The sequence below is a fragment of the Tupaia chinensis genome, unplaced genomic scaffold (assembly GCF_000334495.1).
Source record: "Tupaia chinensis unplaced genomic scaffold, TupChi_1.0 Scaffold000100_1, whole genome shotgun sequence".
Taxonomy (NCBI): domain Eukaryota; kingdom Metazoa; phylum Chordata; class Mammalia; order Scandentia; family Tupaiidae; genus Tupaia; species Tupaia belangeri.
In genome coordinates this window covers 2,596,737-2,602,876 of record NW_006159564.1, presented here as the reverse complement: position 1 = coordinate 2,602,876, position 6,140 = coordinate 2,596,737, and the positions used below count along the sequence as shown (strand labels likewise).

The 6,140-nt window shown below is 42.6% G+C and overlaps 1 protein-coding gene across 1 annotated transcript in view; it reads right to left on the bottom strand.

Moving 5' to 3' along the window:
* The window catches only part of NXPE3 (neurexophilin and PC-esterase domain family member 3), a 44,173-nt gene extending 41,385 nt beyond the window's left edge, over positions 1–2,788 (bottom strand). The window contains exon 1 of the mRNA XM_006143584.3: positions 2,612–2,788. The gene's annotated coding sequence lies outside the window, so the exon portion shown is untranslated. The remainder of the gene's footprint in view (positions 1–2,611) is intronic.
* Positions 2,789–6,140: the final 3,352 nt, after the last annotated feature.

The following is a 6,140-nucleotide window of genomic DNA, read 5'->3' as shown; positions in this document are numbered from 1 at the left end:
ACCCCCACAAAAAAAAAAAAAAAAAAAAAAAAGAAAAGAAAAGAAAAAAGAAATTCCCCTTGAAAAGCTTTCACTCAATAGAAAAGAGGCAGATTCTGGGACCAGCTGATGGCATAATGGTTATCTCACTAGATTCCACAAGGCTGACCGTGGTTTTAGTTCTGGATCTGGTGGCTTGAAACTCATGCCGGCACGTGTGCGTGCTTGCCCAAAATCTTGAGAGAAAAATGGAAGAGAAAAGACCACGGCATGATCATCCCCCTTTGAGGAGTGATTTCTCACTTTCTATCTCTCTGTCTCTGTCTCTCTGGCAAACACACATGCCCTATAGCAAAAAGTCACTTAAAAAATAAGTAAGAGGCGGACTCTTTTCTTTTCTTTTTTTGGAGAGGTTTTTTGCTATAGGGCACGTGTGCTCGCCAGACAGACAAAGAGAGACAGAGAGACAGAAAGTGAGAAATCACCCCGTGGGGGGATGGCCACGCCACAATCCCTTCTCCTCCATTCTCCTCTCAGGATCTTGGGCACACACGCACATGTGCCCGGCGTGAGTTTTAAGCCACCGGGTCCGGGACGCGAACCGCGGTCGACTACGTGGGAGTCCAGCGACAAAGCCATTACGCTAACTGCTGGTTCCCTTTTTTTTTTTTTTTTTTTTTTTGTTTGAGAGAGAGATTTTTGCTATAGGGTTCATTTACTCACCAGAGAGACAGAAAGAAATAAATCACCCTCATGAGGGGAAAGCCATGCCATAATCCCTTCTCCTCCAGTATCCTCCTGGGATTTTAGGCATGCAACCACACATGCCCAGTGTGAGTATGAAGTTACAGGGTCTGGGATTCAAACCATGGTCGGCCATGTGGGAGTACAGTGACATAACCACTACGCCATCAGCTGGCCCCCAGATTCTTTGTTAAAGAGAAATAAATCTACTACTCCTGGCCACCTCCATAGGGATGCCAGCCACTGTGAAAGACTGCACTTAACCTTTCATGGTCCCCAAAACTACCCAGACATTCATCTACCCCAAAGTGCCTATAAAGTCTGAAAAGGAGATGACTATGAAATGAAAGATAACTCTATTACCAAGGCCCAACCATTGTACTATAGAAATCTTTCTCAAAGAGTTGGCCATAAAAATCGTAAGTTTCTCTGAAAGCCAGAGGGGGAGAAGGTCAAAGATGATATTTTGTGGGAATTCATCTGCACCATGGGCAGGTGTGGTCTGTGAGCTATGTGAATGCCAGGCATTTAGAGGATGCCAGTGTGGTTCAGAGCCACTCAGCAGCAGCATAGCAGTCATCGGTGGTGCAGAAGGATGGCAAGGACAGCAGATTCCAAAGCTAAAGGAACTACAGGGCTACGGGCAGCAATGCAAGAATTCCATCACTGCTAGAAACTCCTACTGACATTAACTATGGAGGGTCTTGCCAGGAAACCTAAACATTTAATTCTTTTTTTTTTCTGGAGAGGTTTTTGCTACAGGGCATGTGCGCTCGCCAGACAGACAGAGATAGACAGAGAGACAGAAAGCGAGAAATCACCCACCAGGGGGGATGGCCACACCGCAACCCCTTCTCCTCCATTCTCCTATCGGGATCTTGGGCACACACGCACATGTGCCCAGCGTGAGTTGTAAGCCACCGGGTCTGGGACACAAACCATGGTCGACTTCGTGGGAGTCCAGCGACATAGCCATTACGCTAACTGCTGGTCCCAACATTTAACTAATTAATTAAAGATGAGATAAAAGGAGAAACAAGGCACTAGATAATATTTGGAAAATAATTTAAAATAAAATCATTTCTTAATGAAAGAAGAAAAACCTGTAACAGGTTTTTATTTTCCTACAAATATAAAACCTAGGCCTTATAAAAAGGTATTTGCGGGACCAGCAGTTAGCGTAATGGCTATGTCGCTGGACTCCCACGTAGTCAACCACAGTTCGTGTCCCGGACCCAGTGGCTTAAAACTCACACTGGGCGCAGGTGCGTGCGTGCCCAAGATCCTGAGAGGAGAACAGAGGAGAAGGGATTGCGGCGTGACCATCCTCCCTGGGGGTGATTTCTCGCTTTCTCTCTGTCTCTCTTTGTCTGTCTGGCGAGCGCTCGCGCCCTATAGCCAAAAACCTCTCCAAAAAGAAAAAGGTATTTGCGGGACCAGCAGGTGGCATGGTGGTTAAGGCACTGGACATTCCCACATGGCCAACCACGTTTCAAGTCCCCAGACCTGATGGTTGAAGCGGCCAGATCCCAAGTGGCCAACTGATCAATATGAGTTTAGGACCCAGTGGCTTGCTTTCTTGCTTTCTCACTTTCTCTCTCTCTCTGTCTGTCTGTCTCTCTCTGGTCAAATTAAAATAAATAAATGAATAAATAAAATTTAAAATAAATAATTATAAAAAAAGGTATTTGCAAGGAGCAGGTGAGAATATAAGTTCATATTTCAAAGCATCTTAGAATCAAGTAAGAATAATAGTGCTAAATAAGAATGACTCAAGAAAAAAGTTTCTCAAATCGACCCAAAAAAAATTGATCAAATCACCCTACAGTTTTCATAGTTGGACCAGGAAAAAAAGTTACATAAAAGTACACAATTCAATGTAATTTACCTTTTCTGGAAATTTCTCAAAAAGAGATGCTTATTGGAGCTGAGAAATTAAGAGTTTACATCTAACTTGCTTCTAGAGTGTAATCTTGAACTCAAGCAATGGTGACCAGCTGCCCTCATTCTTTTCTTGATATGTTGGAAGCACACATTAATTTTTTTTTGTTTTTATCCCATTCTTCCTGCTGCAACAAAAATAAGCACATGATAAAAGGTTAAAGATACTGAAAATTAAGTAAAGGAAAACAGAAACTAAGAGTATAAAACATTATACACAGATTTAAGTATGATGTAGTAGGATGAATGGGAATAACAACATTTTCTTTTTCTACTAGTAAAAAGCAGTAACTGGGAGCCAGCAGGTGACATAGTTGTTAAGGCACTAGACTCCCACATGGCCATCTGCAGTTCAAGTCCTGGACCTGGAGGCCTGTCTTTCCCTTTCAGTCTCTCTTAAGTGAGCACACTTAAAATAATAATAATATAGCAAATTTAAAATAATAATATATAAAATTAAATAAACAATTCTTTAAAAATAAAAAAATAGTCTCCTGGCTATTTGTATACATTAAATTTACATACAATAACTTCCCCCTGACAAAGCACTGTCAGACATTAGCTGAAGGTCGAAACTCTACAAATAGCATTATAAATAAAAACAAATAAATAAACTAAATAGAAAAGCCCCAAATGCTATTCTTCATAAAAACAAGATCATGTAGTTCAATGATCCATCCTCTCACTATAGAAGACAAGAGTATCTGTACAGATTTAAAAGTAGTGATTCAAGGAGTCTAAACTTGAGTGGTCTTGTTCTCAAATCTCACGAAGTACCAGAACACCATTTACTCTTGTTTTGTTATTAAATGCAGAGGAGAAGCAAAAAGTAAAATATACGGTCTGTATTGCATGGAGAGCACAGTATTTGTTGGGACTGTTCTGTCGAATTTTGTCTAAGATTTCCTTTGTGTCTAAGACACGTACTGGTGAATCTAACGTCTTTATGGTCTGTGACAATAACCCTAAACGGCTGTTAGATTAACTTCCCACCCTCACCTCACAGGAGAATTATAAAGTGACTGCTTATATCACTTGGAATTACAACTGCCAGTAACTCAAATAAAACACCTGAGCTGAGTACTAACAGGCATCAACCCTAGACAGCTAACATTCTCACACAACCACGTCACAGAGACAACATATTAGAGGACAATCCCTATCCTAAATACTCTGACGTGTTACCAAGTAAATGTAACTGTACTAGTCAGAGCAAGTCTGGAATTTTCATTTGGGATATATGGTCCCCTACGTAAAAGATAAAACCACAGATTTCACACAAATATACCCAAACTTTCGTGTCTGTATTTCAAACTTTCCAAAGTTTAGCTATATATCATTGAATACTGAGAACGACCTTGAAATTTAACAGGGCAAGATCTATACAGAAAGAACTGCAGACCCATCCAAGACCTATACAAAGACGGGTGAACTGAATAGGGTCAATCCCTGAACAAAGACGAGGCAGGGACAGTAGTCAACAGGACTTCCCCAGGTTCCATCTCTCTCACACACACCCCCACCTCACATGCCCAAAATGCTGACTCCCCTAGATCTTCCACTGTCCTTCTTTCAAAGTAGAGTCCCAAATATTCACAAAGATTACATGGTGGGTAGAGATATATCAGTTCAGTCAAGTAAGTCGCATAATACTAAGTGCTTTAAGAAAAAAGGAGGCATGCTGATGGGTCTGGTTACTCATCAGAGGTCCTCCGCATACACATTAATAATCATTGTGAAGATACCAAAGCCTGGGGACCAGCAGATGGCACTGGACACTCCCATAGGGTTGACCACAGTTCCAGTCCTGGACCTGGTGGCTTGCTTTCTCGCTTTCCCTCTCTCTCTCTGGTCAAATTAAAATAAATGAATAAATAAAAATTAAATAAATAATTCTTTAAAAAAAAAAAAAAAAGATACCAATGCCTGGAACCCACCTAAGCAATTAAATCAGAATCTGTGGGAGTAGGCCCAAGGAACGGATCTTTTCGACAGTCCCCCAGAGATCGGGAAGATCTTGGCTTGCAAAAGGATCAAGATGCCTCTACCTAGAGATTTACTACATCTATCCTTAGAAGAAGAAAAGAAAAAACATAAAAAGAAATGGCTAATTCAAAGTCCAAATTCTTACTTTATGGATGTAAAGTGTCCAGGCTGCCACAAGAACACCAATCTTCAGCCATGCTCAGACAGTGGTTCAGTATCAGGTATTCAGCGGTGCTACACACCAGCCGACAATAGAAAAAGCCAGACTCACAGAAGGTTTTTCATTTAGAAAAAAGCAACACTAATGACCTACAACTTACTGAATTTGTTCTCTCACAGAATGCCTTATCATAAGTTCAGTAATTCTAGTAAATCTACCAAGATAATGTAATTATGTTTGATTTTTGTAAGGTATACAATGATTTCCTATTTTGGTGTCCGTTTTTCAATAAGGTTTTGATTATCAGTAAAAAAAATATATATAAGTTTCCCAGATGATCATACTATACAGTCAAGTAAAAAAACAAACAATAACAACAAAAAAACACTCGTATAGAGTGATGTATAGGTGGATAGGGATGTATTTGCATCAGTGGTGAGAGTGTCCCTTCTGAAATGAATTTTAACTTACATTTTTCTCCCGAGGACAACCCAACTGCAGAGCAATGAAATCAACCAACCCCACTTCAGTGATCTATCCCTTGATTTCCTTTCTCAGTATAAAATAAAATAATAATAACAACACAGCACTGCATCAACCCCAGAGGGACCACGAGGTCAATAGCCCCAAAAGAGAATAGTAAACAAAGTCAAAAAAAAATGTATTAATAGAATCCATGCATTAAAGAGGAAAAGGCTGCTGCCGCCTCCACTACCTGAAATTATCAATTCATTACCAGGGTCTGGGAGTCTGGCCAACTTCAAACACACCCTGATGTTCCAAATGATAATTAACCGCAGTGAGGAAGGGGGAGGCCATCAGAGAGAGCACTAAGGGTCTTTATCTTTAAGAAACGTGGCAGCAATCCCCCTTTAAATAATGAAAACAGAGGAAAATCTTATAGACGATTTCACACAAGGGTCTATCCAGCCTGAGATCCCCTCCTGGCACCACCGTGCCGGCCTTTGATCAGGCCAGGTGGGCCACGGTCCGGGGAGCACACCATCACACCTGGGAAAGTCACACTCGTCTCCCCACACGACGAATGTGACAGCCCAAACGGCAGGTCCTGTGGACCAGGACAGCGTGGGGGCGCCGCCGGCCGAGGGGCAGCGGGTGTCCGGAGCTACGATGAGACGGGAGGTAGGGACTGGGCGAAGAGGCGTCGCCCAGTGCCCTGCCCTGGGTTAGGCGGGTTCGGAGGGACAAAGGGTCTGGAGCTGCGTCCCGGTGGCCCGGCCTGGGGCGCCGCAGCCGTGGAGCGCAGAGGATGGAGATGCTGGCGCCGGCCTCCTGTCCCCCGCCCCTGCCGGGCCCTGGCGCGGCTCCG